Source organism: Typopeltis vanoorti, chromosome 23 (genome assembly GCF_054136105.1).
Source record: "Typopeltis vanoorti isolate ZY-2024b chromosome 23, IOZ_Tvanoo_1.0, whole genome shotgun sequence".
NCBI lineage: Eukaryota > Metazoa > Arthropoda > Arachnida > Uropygi > Thelyphonidae > Typopeltis > Typopeltis vanoorti.
The window spans coordinates 61,929,687-61,952,459 of NC_143571.1; the positions used below are offsets into that span (position 1 = coordinate 61,929,687).

General features: G+C 35.3%; 1 protein-coding gene across 4 annotated transcripts in view; it reads right to left on the reverse strand.

Annotated features, from left to right (window-relative positions):
- Positions 1-21,183, reverse strand: part of LOC150093905 (lysosomal protective protein-like) — a 135,534-nt gene extending 114,351 nt beyond the window's left edge. Inside the window, exon 1 of one of the 4 annotated variants that reach the window (XM_090413074.1) lies at positions 21,053-21,183. The gene's annotated coding sequence lies outside the window, so the exon portion shown is untranslated. Of the gene's footprint in view, positions 1-967; positions 1,104-20,989 lie in introns of those variants that run through there. The other 3 variants (XM_090413078.1, XM_090413076.1, XM_090413077.1) reach the window with 3 other exon arrangements.
- Between the last annotated feature and the right edge of the window lie 1,590 nt (positions 21,184-22,773).

Sequence of the window (22,773 nt, forward strand, 5' to 3'; positions counted from 1 at the left end):
AACATAAATGATTATCAAAGAAGTCAGATTTAGTTTACTTTTGTGTGGTGTGATGTAGCTTGTGTTTTGTTCATATGTATGTTTTCCTGATGATGACCTCAATAGAGGTCGAAATGTCAAGTGTTATTTGCTTAATTATAAATAAAGTAATTGCTTTAACATGTGCTTTTGTCTCCATAAATCCTACACACTGATAGGAGGTTGCATACTCTGTTGGTGAAACTGTACTAGAGGAAGTGGAGGAGGTAAGGGACATTGGGGAGATGATTAATAGAATTTTTAAGGTGAGGGAACATATCACAATAGTGGTGAGGGTAACTCTGAGGTCTGCTACAATACCAAGAAGAATGCTGACCAGCTGAGATAAGTGACTATTGTATAAAGCCCTGATCAGGTCACATTTTGCTCACTGCATGCAAATTTGGTCACTACGATTTGAAGGGGATAAATTAAAATTGGATAGCCTGCAGAGGCAGATAACAAACATGATATCAGGGCTGTACAATAGACTGACAGTCTGTCCACATGAGGACAGACTGTCAGTCTATCCTCATGTGGACTGCAGTTTGGTACACAGAAAGAGATAGTATGACTGAAACATTTTAACTGTTGAAAGTAGCTAGAAGGTTGACACTTGGGAGATCTTTCATAATAGTAGACCAGTATTTCCCAATGTTTTTTGAATCATGCCCCACCTCAACGCTTCAAAGATTTTGATGTCCCCCCTCACCGACAATGGTGAGTGTTTTGAGTATCAGTGATGAGGTGACGAATGAAACATCATTTTCTAAATGCCGCACAAATATTCAAATTGTTTACTGCTTTAGTAATGATATGCCAAGCTAGAAAGTATGTAAGAATGTTTTAAAAATAATTAAAATTGAGCAGCTTTTAGAGGTAAATTGTAGACCCAACCATACAAATATCATTGAAGAAAAATGAAACAAATTGAAAACAAGAATCAAACCTTTTAAGCCTCAGTGGCAAACTCTGAAGAAGACAATGACTGATTCAGCTAGGGAGGTATGTGGTGAAGTTGTTTGCAAGGATAGAAAAATCTCATAAGAACAGCATGGTGAACACAAGGAGTTAAAGAAGCAGTCCTGGAAAGAAGAAGAAGAAAGTATAATGTTCCTATCAAATAATCCAGCAGATGTTAAATAATTAAATAATGCTAGAAGTATAAGAAACAAGGCGGATGAAATGGTTGCTCTAATTGCTTCTGTGCATCCAAAGATTGTCGGAATAAGTGAGACATGGTTAGATGAGGACGACATCCTGGCAGGAATAGAGATGGAAAGGTATGATGTGTTTCGTGAGGATAGAAGGGGTATAAAGGGAGGGGGAGTGTTATTGATGATAGAGAAAGAGTTATGTCCATACAAGGTAGAGATGCAAGAGGGAAATAGGGCCAGTGGTTTTGAGGCAATATGGTGTGAGAAAGAGGTGAATAGAATCAAATACTTGGGGTTATTTGATTGAGGAGGAGTTAGCTGGAAAAGAGATCAATGCAGCTTGGGGGATTTTCAACAACTATTTAGTAGATTAAATGTCTAAATGTATACCACGGGTGAGAAGGTTAAATAAGGTAGGTGTGAGATGGATGAATAAAGCGATTAAGCATGCGATACAGAGAAAAAGGGCATTGTGGAGGCAGCATAAGAGAAGTGGAAGTAACCAATTTCATGAGGTCTACAAAGACCAGGCAAGGAGGGTGACTTGGTTGGTGAGAGTTGCTAAAGAGAGGTATGAACAGCAGTTAGCTAATGAAGCAAAAAGAATCCTAGGGAGTTCTTTCGATATGTAGCCAGCAAAAGAAAGAATGATTATGGAAGGATGACATTGATTGGAGGAAATGGTATAAGACAGCTGCCAGAATGTGTTGGAGGAAATGGTATAAAGACAGCTGCCAGAATGTGTGGTGGAAATACTTAATGAGCAGTTCATAAAGATCTTTCAGTCTTGTGAATGTGACTTCATGGAGAGATTGAGAGCAGTTGATGATGGGGAGGAGAGACTGACTGTAAGTGAGCAAGAGGTGTTTGGGGAGTTGACTAAAGTAGATATAAATAAGGCTGTGGGACTTGATAATATATCACTGCATATTCTGAAGGAATGTGCCAGAGAGTTGACACCTGCCTTGACATATGTTTTTAATACGAGTCTTGTACTTGGTCAAGTTCCTAAAGAGTGGAAGGAGGGCAAGATTGTGCCACTTCATAAAGGAGGTGATCGAACTCAAGCATCAAACTATAGGCCTATCTCTGTGTCAGGTGTTGTGGTTAAGTTGTTGGAGAAGCTTGCGAGAACTAGGATCCAGAGTTGGGTTGACAACAATGGTGTAATCTTTGATGGACAGCATGGATTTGCTAAAGGGAGATCATGTTTTAGTAATCTTCTTACTTATTACAATAAAGTGACTGCTTTCTTGGACAGAGGAAAAGGATACACAGTAATATACTTGGATTTTGCAAAAGCTTTTGATAGAGTACCTCATGATAAGTTGACAATCAAACTAGAGTAGATGGGATTGGATATTAGATTAGTGCATTGGATTGGAGACTTGCTATCTGATAGGTATCAACAAGTTGTGTATGGGGGAGCGATATCCAGGAAAAGGAAAGTCACTAGTGGAGTGCCTCAAGGGTCTGTTTTAGGGCCATTACTATTTAACTTGTATATTAATGATATTGGCAAAGATTTGGATGGAGATATTCAGTTGTTTACAGATGATGCAAAGTTGGGACGAACCATAAAGTGTAGTGAAGATGTTGTGGCCTTGCAAGAAGACTTGAAGAAATTGAGTGATTGGGCAAGCAAATGGGGATGTGAGTTCAATGTTGCAAAATGTAAGGTTTTGAAATTTGGAAAACAAAGATGGGATGCAGAATTTATGCTTGGTGAGAATATATTGTTGGAAGTAGAGGAAATAAGAGATTTGGGGGTGATAGTGGATAAGGATCAAAAATTTAGGGGACACATCGCTAAAATTGTGAAGACAACACAAAGACTTCTGGGAATGATGCGGAGGACACTAACGTGTAGAAGTAGGGAGATTCTTGTTCCACTGTATAAGACTTTGATTAGGCCACACATGGATTATTGTGCCCAGATTTGGTCACTGGGTTTTCAAAAGGATGAAGAGATGTTGGAAAGGGTCCAAAGGCGAATGACTAAGGTAGTTTCTGACCTCTGGAATGTTGAGTATGAGGAAAGATTGAGAAGATATAATTTACAGTCTAGTGGAGAGAAGGAAGAGGGGAGATATGATGGAGACCTACAAGTTAGAAAGGGGTTGTTATAAGCTCAATGGTGGAGAAGTTCTGCAGAGAATAGTGGGAGATCAGGAGAGAACCAGAGGTCATCCCTGGAAACTGTATAAAGAGGGTGTGAGAGGCAGGTTTTTTCAAGCAGAGTTGTGAATGATTGGAATGCCTTGCCTGAGAGTGTGGTATCTGCAAGGAGTTTGAGTGTGTTTAAGACATGGTATGATGAGATGTGTGTGTGATAAAAGGACCTCCCAGATGAGTCAAAGACTCATCTGGGAGGTCCTTTTATCACACATTATTATTATTATTATTTAATAATAATATTATTAAATAATTATTATTTATTTATTTATTTATTTTTTATTTTTATTTTTTTAATAATAAAAGTTTATTATCTCTCAAATAATTACATGAATATACTAGTATTTAGGCAACAGTGCAACTTTTTCTTGCAAAATGGTTCAGTAAGAATTATAATTACTCTTAATAACATTATCATTTGCAGAATTTCTCATTGACACAAGAGTAAAAAGTGTGTATTATTACCATTAATAATAATCATAGTAATACTTTACACTTAATAACTCACAAGTTAAACAATATTACTTATGTTGCAGTTTACATAATAATAATTTTTTTAAAATTTAAATATGTAAATTAAATATATAATTTTAAACTTAAATATATAACTGAAGTATTACTATCACATTTTCTGTTTACTACTAGAATTCATTACAGAATGTTACGTGAATAATGTTAGATAAATACTACTACTGGGATGTAACTCAATTTAATAATAATAATATGTCCTAAAAGAATACAGAGAAAAATGTAAGAAGGTTAAACTATGTGTAAAAATAGCTAAACAAAAGCCATGGTCAGACTTTGGTAAGTGTATGGAAAATAAATATCAGGAAGGTGGCAAAATGTTCTGGAGGCTATTGAAGAAGCTTTAAAATGGAGGAAAGAGTACTCTAAAAGAAATCAAAGATGATAAAGGTGACATAAAAACTTAAGATAAGGATATCCTAGATGTCTGGAGTAATTTCTTTGAAAGAGTGTTAATGAACCAAACAGTGACAGAGATGTACTAGAAAATTTTCACAAGGAATACAAATAGGAGTATGTATCGATACCTGATCAAAAACTTGATATGCTGAAAGACAGTGAAGTAGATGATATTCAACTAGAAATGCTTAAGTATGGAGGTATAAAAGTTTTGCATAGCTACACTTAATAATTCAGAGGGCCTTGATCAGGAGGTCGAATTTCCAATGATTAGAGTAGAGCTCTCATAGCAACCATGTATAAAAAAAGGGAATAAAGTTGAATGTGAGAATTATAGAAGAATTTCACTAAGTATTCTAGTAAGATTTATGCAAGTATACTTGAAAAGAAGTTGAAAAAGATTGTGGATGAGAAACTTGAGAAGAACAAGCTGGGTCAGGCCAAACAGAGGTTTTCAAGATCAGATTTTCACAAGAGAAATAACTGAGAAATTATGGGAATATGACAAGGATCTGTACTTAAGTTTTGTAGATATGGAAAAGGCATACAAAGCTTTTCAAAATGTTATAATTATATGGGATGAATGGAACATTACACAGAGCAATGCATAGTCTATATTTAAGTTGTCAATCAGCAGTTAGAATTGAAGGAAATACAGAATAAATACAGAATAGGGGTAAGAAAAGGATGCACATTATCTCTTATTCTTCATCTATATGGATCACATTATGAAAGAAAGTGGTATTCTGATATTAGAATTGGATATGTCAAACTTAGTTCTTTGCTTTATGCAGATGACACTGTACTCATAAGTACATCTGGTGCAAAGTCTGCATGATTCTCTAAGTAAATTGAATAACAGCTGTAAAAAATATGGGATGAAAATCAGCAAAAAATACCAAAACTATGAAAATAGTCAAGAGCATAGAAAACTCCATCTGCATTCTAAATGGAGATCCTATAGAACAAGTAAAATATTTCAGTTATTTAGGCAGTTTTTAATGACAATGTTAGGTTGAATTTGGAAATAGACAACAGAATAAGTAAAGCTGGTGTGGTGGTTAGTCAGCTGAATAAATTTATATGGGATAAGAAAGAAATTAGGCAAAACATCAAACTTGCAGTATACAAAAGTTTACTGTTCAAACCAGTTTTAAGTTATTATTACGGACAACTCTAAGGGGTCTTTAAACTCATTGAGGAAGACCCTAAACATCATGTCAAGAACAACTATTTGGCATTCAGACAGTATCTATCATACTTTGCTTTGAACTCATTTAGAGTCATGGCACCAACAACAAACTCAGGCAGGTTATTCTACTCATTCATCACTCTCCGAGTAAAAATACCTAGTTCTAACACCCTTGCTAACTACACTCTTACTCAGTTTCCATGGATGGCCCTCTAGTTCTCCTACCACCAGTCCTGTTCTGAAAAATTGATCTTGTAAAAATCCTTCAATGTCTCAATCATATCACCCCTTTTCTGCCTATCAACTGATTTCTGTAACCCACAGATCTTCAACCTGTTCTTATGAGGTTCATTCCATAGATCTGCTATCATCTTGGTCACTCGCCTCTGGATCCTCTCTACCTCCTCCCCATCAAGATGCAACCCTGGTGCCCAGATCTGGGCTAGTCAAGATGGGGTCTTATCAAGGCTCGATAAAGAGGAACAATAACTTGTCTTTGCTCGTCAAAGCATTCTTCAGTAACCAAGTGATCTGATGAGCTGATTTAGCCACTTTTGCAATGTGCTCCCGAAACTTCAACTCCCTATCCACCAAAACTATTAAATCCCTGGCCTCCTCAATCTCCTGGAGTACAGTTCCACCAATGTGGTATGCTGCTGCTAATCTTTTCACCCCAAAATGCATAACCTTACACTTTGCCATATTAAACTGACATCCATTCTCCTTAGCCCAGTCTTCCAATCTATCCAAATCAATCTGCAAAATTTTGACATCATGTGCATTCACTATTGCTCTACCCAACTTTGCATCATCAGCAAACATGTGAACAGTACCTCTCAGATCCTTTCCTATATTGTTAATGAACAAATTAAATAGCAGTGATCCAAGAACAGAACCCTGCAGCACACCACTAGTCGCAGGCCTTCTTTTGGACTCTACTCCTGAATAAACTACTCTGATATCTCTCCATCAAACACCCTTCTATCCATCTCACCAACTCTATATCCATCCCCATATGCTGCAGTTTACTGATTAGAGTTCCGTGGTATCCTGTCAAAGAAAGGCCTTAGCATGGTCCAGCAGTATCAGTGTAAACCCATTACCCTTATCCAGTTCAGTAGTCACTGTGTTACAAAACGTGAGCAAGTTACTGAGGCATCATCTACCTTCCACAAAACTATGCTGTCCCCACCCATACAGTATCCCATTATCATCTATCCATTCCTGTATTTTGCTCTTGACTACTTTCTCCAAAGCCTTCACAATGACTCCTGATCAGTCAGTAATTTGCAGCAGCAGTCTTTGAGCCTCCTTTATGCAATGGAACTATTTTCCCTCTTGGGACTAACCCAGATCTGAGACTCAAATTAAACAAAATGGTCAAGGGCACTGAACAATTCTTTTACTGCTTCATGTAAGACTCAAGCTGGTATACCATCCAATCCCACAGGTGTATTCACATTAAGGTTTTGTAATATACTATTCACCTCAATTCCTGTATAAGCTATTGGTTCCCTCATTTCTGCAATATCACCACCTGGATGATATATTTTCGCAAAGTGCTCGCTTAGTACATTTACTATTTCAACTGATTCAGTTACCTCCCTACCATCGGCATTCCTTATTCTGCCGTATACATTTTTTTTCTTTTACTTGCAGCATATCAAAAGAACTGTTTGAAATTCTCTTTAGCTTGCACTGCTAATTTCCTTTCATAATCTGCTTTTGGTTTTCTTACCACACTAGTTACCCTTCTGGTCTGCGCTTTATACCGTTTGTGTGCCAGCAGGTCACCGTTCTCCTTAAATTCCCTCCACAGTTATTTCTTTTTTTGCAGCTCAAGCTGAATGGTGTTATTCATCCATTTAATTCCCACTTGATTTACTGTCTGGACTCTAGGTATGCAGTCAGCCATTACCTCCTTCAAACGCTCCTTTACCACCTTTACCACTTCCCATGCACTACCAACATCCAGCCCTTGCAGTTTTACATGCCATGGCACTGAACCATGCAATCTCCTAAGCTTGTCATACTTACCAGCCTGGTAATTCCACATGTACCCTGTCTTAATTGAAAATTCCACACATTTAGCCACCTGGGAGGTGGCTAAATGTGTGGAATTCTCAGATGCAATTACTAGGTCAAGCACTCTCAACCCCTAGTATATTCCATTACATGGCATCTCAGGTAGTTATCCCTTAGTAACTATATAAAATCCATTTCCTTCCTCCCGTGTCCTTGCCTCCTTCCAATCAATGTTACCATAGTTGAAATCCCCCATAATATTTACCTGTGCTCCATTCATTGAGTCTATTTGCCTATGCATACTATCTCCATCATTTATTCCATTGCCTGGTCTATAGCAACATCCAAATGTATATTTTGTTCTGCTGGCCTCAATCTCACACCAAATAGCCAAATAGATTTCAGGATTGGGTTAGAAATAAAGTACTTCATCAAAGACTAGAGACCACAGATATGAGGATTCTGGGGGAAAAAAAAAAAGAAAAAAAAAAGGGGGAGTGATCCAATGGCATAATCATTAAAAATAATGATATTAGAAAGGAACTTGACATTATTAGCATTTAAGAATGTGTCTGCAGAGCTAATTTAAGATGGTATAGCCACTTAAATAGAATGGCTAAGGGATGGTTAGCAAAACAGATTGATGCCATGACAAGAAAGAGACCAAGAGAAAGACCAAAGTCTCATGGACTGATTCAGCTAGAAGTGCCTTAGAAGCATGAAATATTAGATATGAAAATATTGGAGTGCTCACAAATAATATTCATTTGAGGGAAAATTGTTGATAGAAAATTAATAATGTAAACTTAATCATGTAGTGCTGTCATAGTAACCTGAACATTCCCTTAGGGATACATATCAGGAAACTGATGATAGTGATTATGATAGAAGTTGTCAATGATGAGTCTTGTGACTCCATGGGGTTCCAAATAATAATTTATTTCATTAATTATTAATAATAATTAATCTATTAGAGCCTTAGTGCAAATGAATATCAGAGTTAGATCGCAGTGCATTTGTTTCGTAATGTAAAGCATTAATAGAACAATTCCAATTATTAACTATTCAATCAATGTCGAAATATAAGCTGTAACCTTTAACATGTTGTATTGCATTTATATAATGTTGTAAGCATTGTTATTAGTTATAAACACAAACAAAACTTATTATTATTATTCCTGACACCTCCAAGGAGTCCGAAGAACTCATCGCGGGAAGACACCTACAGCTGTCTCAACCACTACACAGAACCTCTACTACGAATCATCTCCATCAACGCCATCTACCGGCCACCACAACTAGTATTTTTTGTCTGTAAATTGCGTGTGTTCTGAAGGACCGATTTGTCTGTATGCGGGATGAAAAACCAGAGTTTCCAGGAGGAAAAACCCTGCTACCTCCGTATGAGATCGGCTAACTCACCTTATGTTTTTCATTTTTTCCTTGGGGATGCTGCAGTGTCGCAGTGCTTATATACATGCCGCCACTGGATAATAACTTCCCTATCTTTACTTGTCAATGTGTTTTTCAGCATCCAAGTAATTTGAGCTATTTTGCCAACTCTGCAATATAGTCTCTGAATTTCAAATCTCAATCCACTAACATCTCTAGATCCCTGTAAACTAGTACCATCAATATGATATGAATTGTGTAACCTTTTCATTCCAAAATCATTATCTTACATTTTAGAACACTGAATTGAAAACCATTGTCCTTTGCCCACACTGCTAATTTATTTAAATCACCCTAGAAGATATCTACATCAACTTTATTAACTATTTCCCCTCCCTAGTTTTGCATCATAAGGAAACAACTGAATATCCCCTTTCAAATCTTCTGCTATATCATTAATACAAATCAGAAAGTAGTAGTTCTAGTACAGAGCCCTGGGGCACTCTACTTGTCACCCTCTGATATCTGTACATCAGCCACCGACTTATGCATGCCACCAGCCTCATATCCATTTCCATCTGCTCCAACTTATGTAATAGTTTTCCATGCTGCATTCTGAATAATAATACAAGTACAGGCATAAAGATAAGCAAAATAAATCAGACAATTCTTTTATCTATCAAAGCGGCTGAATTCAATACTTATTTTTAAGGTAATAAAATTTACAAATTTTAAATTACTATTATGTGCGCTAGTGTGTGTTCTTTGGAAGAATTTGTCTATAAAGAGGGAAAAGTATATAGTGTATATTTATGTAATGACAAAGTAAACTAATCATATTTTCAAAAGACTTACTTGAGAAGAAATTTGAGGGCTTTGGTGAATAAAGTGATATGAACTACTATTTGTAAGTGATGCTTGGGTAATTCATACCACCATCCTGAATGGACTAAATGAAATAAAAATTATCTGGAAATTTGAAATAATAATTGTATCCAGATACTAGACCTACATATTCCATATAATGGAAACTAAGCTTAAAGATATATTTATGTATTATACTTGTAACATAACACTAAATTTATGAAAAACCATGCCTCGCTAATTTGAATATCACTCAACTTTCATTTCATTATTCATCTCCCTAGATATAATATAATAGCAAACTGTTACTATAGGAATCAAAAACTATTGTGAACCCGCATTTAACAAAATCCTTTGAAATGCTTTTCACTCTCTCCCATCACATACGTTTAAATTTACCTATAATAGAAAAATAAAAACATTTTTAGTATTCTAAATTGGAATCTTTTTATCATCCCGTAGTGAATAGCACTATATATAATATAATACAATACAAAATAAAAACATGTTTATTATTCACAAAAATAAAAACATGTCTATTATTCTAAATTGGAATCTTTTTATCATCCCGTAGTGAACAGCACTATATATAATATAATACAAAATAAAAACATGTTTATTATTCTAAATTGGAATCTTTTTATCATCCCGTAGAGAATAGCACTATATATAATATAATATAATACAAAATAAAAACATATGTATTATTCTAAATTGGAATCCGTTTATCATCCCGTGGAGCAGTGGTCCTTAACCGGTGTTCTCCGGTTACAAGTATCCCGCCGATGAAAGATGTCACATGACAGCTCTGAGTGTAATTGGCTACTCTGATCCTAACAGATAAAGATTGCAATGCGCGTTGACTTCTAAACCAATAGAATATTGTTTATAGGTCATGTGCTTGCAGGAGGGATTCGTTCGTTTCATTAATGAAAACGAAATATGGAATCAATTTATATCTTGTCCTGTGTACAACAGGACAAGATATTTTTGACTCTGTTACGTCATATTTAGAAAATTTCAAAATTTCATGGGGGTTGTGTGTAGGAGTTTGTACGGACGGTGCTCTATTAAAGGATTTGTTACCCTGCAAAGAAAATAAACTCAAATATATCTACGCATATATATAGCAGGGTTGGCCACAATGTGGCTCGTATCCATGCGTCACGTGGTTCTTCACGATCTACCAGGAAAAAATAAACAAAAAGAGAAGAGGCAACAAAAAAAGAGGACCTAAATTAAAAAAAAACATAGAAGAAAGAAAAAAAACAGGATCGATAAAAATTACTGCAATAAAAAAGTTTAATTCGAAACACATTAAATGAAGTTTACTTTGAACAATTAGAATAATTTTAAATTCGAAACAATAATTTTAATTACTTATTTACTAATAGAGGCCTTCCTTATATCAATTTTCTTAGTAAGCTCCTTAAAATTAGGTGTGTAATTAGTCAAAGCAGTTCTTACAAAGAAGTGGGTTATGTGAATAATATAAAACAACAGGAATGGATGACAGATGAGATTCTTTCTCTTACTGATACAAGAAGAATGTACAAAAACAAAGACCTAGCCAGGTATACAGAAACACATAACATCATCAAGAAAAAAAAGAAGCCAAGGAAAATTGGATGAAAAATTTATGTACTGAAATTGAACTGCTTCAGAAGAAACATGATAATTTCGATCTGTATAAGAAAATCAATGAAATTTCCGGAAAACTGAGGAAAAAGCAAATAGTGTCTCTAAGAGACGAAAATGGAAAAATAGTTCTAGAAGAAGAGAATAAAGCACAGATTTGGATAAAATATGTAACAGAACTTTTCAATGATACTAGACAGAAGCCTATAAATATAAAAGATAACATTCAAGGACCAGCAATCATGAAATGCGAAATAGAGAATGCTATACGAACAAGTAAAACAGGAAAAGCCAGTGGACCAGATGGTGTGCAAACAGAATTTTTAAAATTAATAGAACCAGATAACATCAAACTTCTTGAAAAACTATTTAATGAAATATATGAAAGTGATGAATTTTCATCAGATTGGCTCAAATCTACATTTATCACTATCCCAAAGAAACCCAAAGCGAATTCCTGTGGTGCCTTCCGACTTATTAGTCTAATGAGCCAAACGTTAAAAATATTTTTGAAAGTAATTCAGAATCGTATTTATAGAAAAAGTGAAGAAATTCTAAATGAAACACAATTCAGCTTTCGGAATGGTTTTGGTACTAGAGAGGCCATTTTCTGTACCCAAATATTGATACAAAAATGCATAGAAAAACAGAAATCTGTCTTTATGTGTTTCATAGATTTTGAAAAAGCATTCGACAAAGTCAGACACACTAACTTAATAGAAGTCCTTCAACAAATAAGGCTAGACGAACAAGACATAAGACTAATAACAAATCTGTATTGGAATCAGTCAGCTACCGTTCAATTAGACAACATTACCACCAGTGATATTAACATCAAAAGAGGAGTGAGACAAGGATGTGTGCTCTCACCACTCCTGTTCAACATATATGCAGAGGTAATCTTTAAAAAAGCATTGGAAGAATGTCCAGAGGGAATCACAATAAATGGAAAGATTGTTAACAACCTACGACATGCAGATGACACCGTGCTAATTGCAGATAACATTATGGATCTCCAAAAACTCGTTGACAGAGTATACATAGAAAGCCAAAGAATGGGAATAAATATAAACATCAACAAGACAAAATACATGATCATCAGCAAACATCCAGCCTCATCAATGAAACTGACACTCAATGGGAAAAATATTGATCAAGTGTCAAGATATTTATATCTTGGTTGTTGGCTTAATGAACGGTGGGATCCAGAAATAGATATAAAGACAAGGATTGAAGTTGCACGGCAGTTCTTCATGAAAATGAGAACACTATTCTGCAATAAAGACCTAAACATGGAAGTCAGATGCCGAATGCTGAAATGTTACATGTGGTCTATTCTGCTCTACGGAGTTGAAACATGGACATTGAAGGCGACAACCATCAAGAAAATCGAAGCCTTTGAGATGTGGCTATACAGAAGAATGCTAAAGATATCATGGATAGAAAAAATTACCAATGAAGAGGTCTTAAAATCCATTGGCAAAGCTAAACATCTTGTACAAATAATCAAGAAACGAAAAACATATCTTGGCCACATCATGAGAAACAGCAAATACCAACTTCTACAAACTATTTTGGTAGGAAGAATTGATGGCAAAGGAACTAGAGGAAGAAAAAGAATATCATGGTTTGACAACATCAAGACGTGGACAGGAAAGAGCAGTGCACAACTGCTCAGATTAGCACAAGACCGCAGTTTGTTCGCCAAGATGGTCGCTGACCTTCGATAGAAGATAGCACGATAATAAGAAGTTCTTACAAGTTCGTTACAACCTCGCCATGCGCATGCTCACTCCCATACCATCGCATTGGTCAAAGGTTGCAGCTCTTCTAAGTCTGACCCAAATTATTTTGGTTCCAAAAGGACGCATAGTTGGCCATCCCTGTTATATAGTTTTTAATGGAGTGGAGACATTACAAGGAAGAAAATAAACATGGATTTAATGATTCCATTATTTGATGTCTGTGCCAGCAAAATCATCAGTGATACAATATAAAAATTGTAACAGCACACACAGACCACACCAAGAATAAGTTTAATAAATTAGATTGAAAGCTTAAAGCATAACTTGTTCTTATCTCCTTCCCACAACTCTCTCAGCATCCAAATTACGGTATTTACTAATCCCTTTATCTATGGCACTTCAGAAAATCATAGCTAGAATTTTAAAGAAATATAATTTTTGTATTGCTTTCAAACCTTACATGGAGCTGGCTATCCTTATTCAATCTCCTAAAGGCCAACTCTCTGCTCTCCCATTTCTAGGCATACACTACAAGGTAGGTACCGTGTTTTGGAAACTTATTTATTATGGGCAGACCGGAAGTGCTGCCAACATTCATCTTAAGAACATAAGAAATATATATACTGCCACAATTATGCTAATTAAGATTGCAGATCAGACCCTTCACAAAATCAAATAGGAAAAAACTATTGTGCTTTACTGCAATAAATACAAACAGGGATAAATTTGAATCGGAAGCACATCTAAAATACTATCTGTGCCATGCTATGTTGAATTAAATTTCTCAAGGTGTTGTGAACAATAATTTTTAGATCTCTTGACAAAGAACTAATGCTGCCTACCAGTGCCTATATAGAGAGTATAGGCCCTCTTAGGACTTCAGGCTTTCATTCTAGTTTCTTCCATTTATTCTTCGTGTGGTTTGTCTCCACTGTCACAATTTTTACATTATATCCTGGAAGTCTGGAAAGTTTGAAAAGTTTGCTCTAGAGACTAAACATGACTTTTTCATGAGACTTCAGGCTTCCAGCAGGCAGAGCAGTAATCTCACACCAGGTGACAAACTTCCTCCCCCCCAACTAAAGACAATCACAAACATTCATGCCTATGGCAATATTCGAACCCACAGTTTCTTGTTTGGAGAGTGTCGATGCACTTACCACTTAGCTAACCATGCTGGCAGGGATGTCCCTGATGATGTCTCTTTCACAGTTACAAAATATTGGAATTATTAACTTTTGTCTAATTCATTCTTTGGGATGCTTTTATTCTGCTGAACCATAATATGAGCATCATATCAATGCTATGGGGGGGGGGGGGTTAATATAAAAATCTTGCACTATAACACATTGTCCCCATGGAACTTGCGACTTGCAGGCACGGGCATGGCTAACCCGGGGTCCCAGAGCTAAGTATGATCTATTTCAAAGCTTTTGGTCATACTTTTCTCTAACTCTTCCACTTCCTTCTTCTACCCTCATACTAACATTCTTCCTAATAAAGATTATTTACTTAAAACTTTCTGTCTGTCTCTTTTCTTGCTTACTAACCTCAGGAGGAGGTCCTCCATTCTCCCTGAAGCTATTAGAGTACTCGAGGGCTAGGGGTGTTTTCTCCTCTTTCAACTAGCCACTAATAGTGAGCAGCAGCGCTACTTGTATTAACCTCCTGTAGCATTCATGTTACAATACTGCAATGTGGAAGGCAAGGGGAAACCACCACATTACATTCCCAAGTAAAAGCAGCAATGGAAGTTAAAAATGAAATCAAGATTGGCGATGGAGCCTTCACTGAAGGAGACATGCCTGGCAGGAGAAGTAACCGGGCTTCTCGGGTCGACAGCCAACGAAATCCTGGTACTTATTCAAAAATGAAGACAAGAAAAAAGCTGAATATTGGAACATGGAATGCAAGAACACTGCTAGAACCAGGTAAAATAGAAAATGTGAAAAAAGAAAAGGAAAGACTTGAAATAGACATTCTGGGCATTAGAGAGACGAAATGGGAGGGACAGGGTGATTTCTGGAGTGGAGAATTTCGGATAATATATTCAGGACAAAAGGGCGAGTCAGGTGTTGCAATAATGCTTCATAAAAAAGTTGGAAAGTTAATCACTACAATAATTAACTATAGTGACAGAATCATGGCGATAAGCATTCAAAATGAACAAGTAAACCTCAATATTATAATGGTCTACATGCCAACATCACAACATAGCGATGAAGAAATAGAAGAAATCTGGAGCAGCTTTAAAGACAGAGACAATACAATAATAATGGGAGATTGGAATGCTATAGTGGGAGAAGAGAGCAAAAGTGAGTGGCATTAATGTGTCAGGAAGATTTGGTCTTGGACGTAGGAATGAAAGAGGAAAGCAATTAATAGAATTTTGTACACAAAAACAGTTAGTTATAGCAAATACACTATTTCAAGCTCCAAAAAGAAGAAAGATACACCTGGAAAGCATCTGGGGATTCAAATAGATATCAAATAGATTATATATTAGTCAAGAAAAGATACAGAAACCAAAAAAAAATTGCAAAAGCTATCCAGGTGCCGACGTTAGTAGTGACCATAACCTTGTCTTAATGAAAACAGAACTGAAACATAGGAAACAAATCCAAAGATACAAACCAATAAAATGGAACCTTGAAAAATTAAAGAGTAAAGAAATAAAGAGAGGATACCAAGAGGCAACTGATCATAACATTCCAGAAAACATAAATAGTCAGAATAATATTGAAAACCAATGGAATATGATTAAAGAGTTAATTACAAATTCATCAAATCAATTATTGAAAAATGCAGAAAAAGAAAACATTGGATAACAGATGAAATACTTGACCTTATGGATGAAAGAAGAAAATATAAAAATGCTGTTAAAGAAGATGTTGGCCAAATACAAATATCTTAAAAATCAAATTACAAGAAAATGTAATTTGATTTTTTAAGATATTTAAGATATTCAAGCCAAAAAAGAATACCTGGAAGAACAGTGTAATAACATAGATGAATTATTTAAAAAAGAAAACATACAGAAAGCCTATAAAGAAATTAACAAACTGACGTTCAAATTTAATAAGAACAGTAAAAACAATGCCATCAAAGATGAAAATGGAAAATTACTAATAGAATCTGAGGATATATTAATGGAATGGAAGAATTAGCTTGAAAATCTCTATAATGGCGACGAACTTGATGTTGATATCAGCATAGAAAATCAAAATGAAGATAAGCTAGGACAATGCGAGAAGAATTTGATAAAGCACTGTTCGAAATGAGTAATGAAAAAAGTCCAGGTGTAGAAAATATTACTATAGAACTGCTACAAAATCTAGGTGATGAGACAAAAACTTCACTCTGTCAATTAATAGCCCAAATCTATGATACAGGAAAAATACCAAAGGAGTTTATGAAATCAACCATAATACCAATACCAAAAATGAATAATGCAAACAAATGCAGACAATTTAGAACAATAGCTTTAATCCCACATGTTAGCAAAATTCTGCTAAAAATTATGCAAAATAGAATTTATTCAAAAATAGATTGCCTATTGGATGAAGACCAATTTGGATTCAGAAAGAATAAAGGAACAAGAGAGGCAATACTCTGTTTAAGAACAATAATAGAGAGAAGATTAGACCTTAGTCAACATACTTACATTTGCTTCCTTGATTTAGAGAAAGCGTTTGATAAAGTAAACCAGCAAATACTCCTAAATTGTCTAACTAATATCGGCATAGATTTGAGGGATAGGAAAATAATTTATCAAATTTACAAAAATCAAAATGGACGGATTAAAATCAATGATAAGGAGAAAATAATAAATATCAGGAGTGGAGTAAGACAAGGATGTATACTTTCAGCACTTTTATTTAATTTATATATTGAAAAGACCATTCAGGAAACTAAAGATAAAATAAATAGCGGCATAAAGATAAATGGTGAGCAAGTCATGTTTATAAGATTTGCTGATGACAGAGCCCTTGTAGCAGAAAACAGAAGAACGTTAAAAACAATGCTAGAATTACTAAATAATAACCTTTAAAAATATAAAATGAAAATCAACACAGATAAGACTAAAAATCATTGTTACAGGCAAAATCCCTATCAATACAGAACATATAGACATCAGCGGGGAACAAATAAAACAAGTGAAAAGCTTTAAATATCTAGGAAGCCTAATAACAAAAGATGGCAGAACAAGAGAAGACATAAGATCAAGAATAAACAATGCAAAAGCCCAATTCTCTAAGATGAAAAGCATTTTAACAGGAAACCTCAATCTACAATTGGAAAAAAAAAATTAGTAAAGACATTGATATGGAGCATTGCACTGCATGGATGTGAAACCTGGATTCTAGGCAGAGAAGATGTAAGAAGATTGGAGGCTTTTGACATGTGGTGCTGGCGTCGCATGAACAAAATAAAATGGACAGAAAAAAAATCAAACCAACAAGTCCTGAGAGAGAGATAAACGAAACAAGAACTAATAAAAACCATCAAAATTAGAAGGGATAGGTGGTTTGGACGTATACTTCGACATGATGGACTTGTGAAAAGAATAACGGAAAGCAAAATAGAGGGGGAAAGAAGAAGAGGCAGACCAAGGAAAAGTTTTCTTGACGAAGTCAAAGACAGCACGAGTTTGAGGAGTTACCAGGAGGTTAAGAAGAAAGCCAATGACAGAGCGGAATGGAGAAAATTGCTGCTGAGCTACCAGTCCCAAGACTGATGCAACTGATGATGATGATGATATCTACGCACTGTTTTTTTGCACAGAGAATCCCTAGTTTCAAAAACATTGTCGGTAATATGAAAACCTGTACTAGACCAAGTTGTAAATATGGTAAATTACATTGTCAAGACCTTTAAAAGTACCCCTTTAAAAAAAAAAAAAAAACTTTGCATATCTCTGAAAGCCAAGTACGAATCTTTGCTTTGCACACTGAAATAAGATGGTGATCCAGGGGTAAAGTGCTATTCCGAATTTTAGAACTTAAGAATGAATTATTGGACTTTTTTTCAAAATGAAGGTACAGATGCTTTGGTAAAATGTCTTCAAAATGATATTTGGTGTGCTAAAATGGCATATTTAGCCGATATTTTAATTACCTTAAATAGCGTTAATACAGGTATCAAAGGGAAAAAATGAAAACATTTTGATATCCACCGACAAACTTTCAGCTTTTCAGAACAAAAGTATCTTTGGAAAAACCGCATATCAGAAAAAAATACAGGATATATTTCCTTCGCTCCATAATAAAAATGTCGAGGGAATTATTTCCGTTATAAGAGAACGTTTAACAATATTGAAAGAAAAGATTAAGTTACTTTCTTTCCTTAAATACACACAATTATGACTTGATACGAAATCCATTTGGCACAATTAATACACCGAGTTGTGAATTTTCGTTACAAGAAGAAGACCAATTAGTTACCTTGTCAACAGGTCGTACTCTAAAAATGAAATTCTCTGAAATAACTCTTGAGGAATTTTGTCCAAGCCATATTCGGCTTGACAAAAGGTCTCTCCGCAAGGGCACTGAAAATTCTGTTAGTTTTCAACACCATATTTGTGTGAGCTTGGTTTCTCAATATTAAGCAATATAAAAACTAAAAAGCCTCAAAGACTTACTAATATAGACCGACCGAGATGAGGGAAGCTGTATGACATATTAGACCCAATATTGCTGAAATCTACAAAAACAGACAAGCTCAAGTATCGCATTAAAATAAGTTCCGTTTTTATAAGAGGCGAGTCTGGGCATATTTTTATTATTAGTTTTACGTCCTAAACAGTGGCGTAGCTAGAGCTGTTGCAGCCCGGGGCGATCCCTGAATTTGTCGCTCCTTTCAATACACACCAAAATTACTACAAACAGTTAAAACGACGTATAGGGAAATAAATTAAAACACTATGTTTATTTTTGAAGTAAAACTTTAATTTCAACATTCTAAAATATTATTTTGCTTGCTTTTCTGTTAGCAAAATCGTCGATGACATTGGCGAAGTCTATTTCATAGTAATGTAGGCAATTCTTAATCAAATTTTATTTAGAAAAACTCCTCTCACAACTAGCAACACTTACAGCAATTGCGAGGAAAATTCGCAGTAGTATATTACAATATTTGGAACTGAGTTCTCGAGACTGTATTCTAGAATTAACTGCAAAAGGTTCAAAGTGCCGCCCGGGGCGGACCCCCCCCCCCAGCTACGCCACTGGGCCCTAATGCTTTCGGTGTTCCCCAAATTTTTCTTATAATCAAAAGGGTTCCATGACTTCCAAAAGGTTAAGAACCACTGCCGTAGAGAATAGCAGTATATATAATATAATATAATACAAAAATAAAAACATGTTTAGTATTCTAAATTGGAATCTTTTTATCATCCCTTAGAGCAGGGTTTCCCAAACTGTGTTCCGAAGGTGAATAAGTGTTCCGCGAGAAGTTCTCCTGGATTTGTCATTTTAGTTTTCTAAGCATTTTTCATGAATAAATATTTTATAGTGGAAATATTCTGAGGAGAATAATATTCTTGAATATGTCGAAAAGCTCCGACTCAGAACGCCTAATTTTCACACATCGAAACCTTTCGACATTTGGGAAAGGGAATACCGCTGTTTATGACCGGTCATAAAAATTGCCTGCAAGCGGAATATAACAATGGGCGACGTATCCTCTGTTCTGAAAACTGAAGGAAATGACATCTTTGTAGCAAATGTCAGTGACCAAGCCGCATATATTTAAACATGGAAATATTCACGAATTATCGTTAATTTTCACACATCGAAATCTTTCAACAATCGGGAAAGAGAATACCGCTGTTTATGACCGATCATAAAAATTGCCTGCAAGCCGATTACAACAATGGGCGGCGTATCCTCTGTTCTCAGAACAGAACGAAATGACATCTGTGTTGCAAACGTTAGTGACCGATCAGCAAGGAAGTATAAAGAAAATTTTTCCACAAAAATTGAAGATCAAGGCAGTCTGTATCCGGTTCTCAAATCTAGTAATACTGAATATTTTCTTTGCAAGTTCGTATTGCAGGGTGAAAGTTCAAAAACCGTAGTGCCGTGATTCTTTAAAAGTAATAAGCCTGCAGATTTAAATGTTAATAAGAATGAGAGATAAGGGAGTTTGTTTAATTTTGGTATTAAGAAATCTCTTATTGAAGGTATTTGTCACACAACAGATAGTGAGTCATCTACCACCAGCCTACAAAGCAATCTCCAGGATGTACAAAAGGAAGGGAAAACTACCAGCACAGAGGAGAAAAAGTCTGCATTCACTTGTAAGTACTTATATTATAAATTTTTGGTGATCAAATGGGATATATCAATGAAAATCAGCACAGGTTAATTCAATGATGTTTAATTAATAATTAATGATCAAGTATTAATTAATAATAAAAAATCAGCTAAATTAACAATTCATTATTAATTAATACATTTCAAAATAACCAAGGTGTTCTGTGAAAATTTCAGGATTTGTGAAGTGTTCCGTGATAGGAAAAGTTTGGGAAACCCTGCCATAGAGAATAACACTATATATAATATAATACAAAAATAAAAACATTTTTAGTATTCTAAATTGGAATCTTTTTATCATCCCGTAGAGAATGGTACTATACATATACCCTCTTCTCAAAGAATGGTTATGGAATATTCACACATGAATGAACTAAGATGATGGTCATTCTAAAACTTCCTCAAAAATTGTACAGAACCTCCCAGCAATCAAAAAGAAATTGGAATATACATGATGCAGAAATTTCTGAGTTCACTTTTATCCGCATTAGCGACCTTCGCTAATTCTTAATCATTCAGAATAACAGTCATAACACTTACCAGTATTAGTTCTTAACGCTTGCCGCTAATTATTAACATTAATCATCAAGAAAAAAAACTTACCAACTTATTATTTAAAAGCAAAATTAGCTGATTTGCTTATGACAATGCAGTTTTAGTAAATAAAAATAAGAATGTCTGGCTGGAATTTATTATCTCGAGTTATATTCTAAGCCAATTGCGTTCAACTATACAAAGCATGTGACATATCAGATGACCATGTTTGCTTGCAATGATTCGCAGAAACTATGGTTACCGCTAGGGATTGAACTTACATAAACTCTTTATTTTTTAAAACAATAATTTGCACGGGTGATAAGTTCGAGATTGAGAAGAAAACAAAAGAAGTTGAGTGAACGTTGGTTCAACTTAAAGATTTCTGAAAACTGATAATTAAGCCCATTTTAAGAGCTGCATTTTATTTCACCACAATCACATAAAAATAAAATAAAAAATGATAATGAACCCAGTGTATGCACTCTCAGAGGCAAAGACGGAATCTCTCTCAATCGCTAAAGTAATGAAGATACAGTATATATATATATATATATATATATATATATATATATATATATATCTTCATTAGTTAAAATTATGACTTTTTTTTTTTTTTTTTTTTTTTTTTTTTTACACAATATGTCCTAGTACTCTTGATACATATTACAACAACAACAAATGAGTCTTCACAGGCCTGTAACCCTGAGGAATAGACGTTTACAATAGCACAAGGCATGCCAGAAGAAAGACGGTTCCAACTTTTATTCTAGTCGCTAAACATTCTAGAGGACCTTTTCAATGCTTTTTCTGAGTTAGGCAATCTCTGGCAGTAGCAAGTAGTTCCCTCCATCCCAGGCAGTTCAATCTCAACTGGTAGCCAATCAGAGATATATCTATATGTTCACTTCGAGGCCACAAAAACTGTAGCATCGAAGATGATGTGCCACTATAGGCCATGGGAAAGCCACTTCCCTTGCTACCAAGATGATAGCCCCCTGTGACCCTGTTTTATTTAGTTCGTGACTTAAAGCTCAAGTTTAAGCCTAAATTGAATGTCAAAGACAGGAATAGAGCATTTCTAACAGAAGAGTTGGAAATCCAAAAACAGATGGAAAGAATACTGCGAGAAACTGTACATCAGAGTGGATAAAGAAAATGTGGAACCATCTCACCAGAAAAATCTTGATTTGGAACCTCCTCCACTTAGGCATGAAGTTGAAAGAGCAGTTAAGTAGCTTAACAGCAATAAACCCCAGGATGATGAAATCCCAGCAGAGTTAATTAAGGCCACAGGGGATGGAGGTATAAGAGCATTACAAGGATATGGGAGACAGGATCATGGCCTAGAAACTGGAAGAAGTCTATTTTCATACCACTGCATAAGAAAGGAGTTATAAAAGCATGCAACAATTAATAAAACTATTAATTTGATAACTCATGCAAGCAAAATTTTATTGAAGATCATGCTAAATAGGATTGAGGCCAGAGTTCAGGCAGAAATGCCCGAGGAATAAGCAGATTTTAGGAAAGGTAAGGGCACCAGAGATCAGATCCTTTGCCAGATAATAGAAAAATATAAAGAATTTAGACTTCCTCTGGTAATGTGTTTCTTAGACCACTCTAAAGCTTTTGACTGTGTTCACCATGTGAAACTGTAGGAAGTAATGAAAATAATCGGTTTTCCTCAACACATTATCTGATTGATAGCCAACTTGTATAGGGAGAAAGAAGCCACAGAAAGAGCAGGTGTTCGATTGACTGACTGCTTTAGGTTGGAAAAAGAGAAA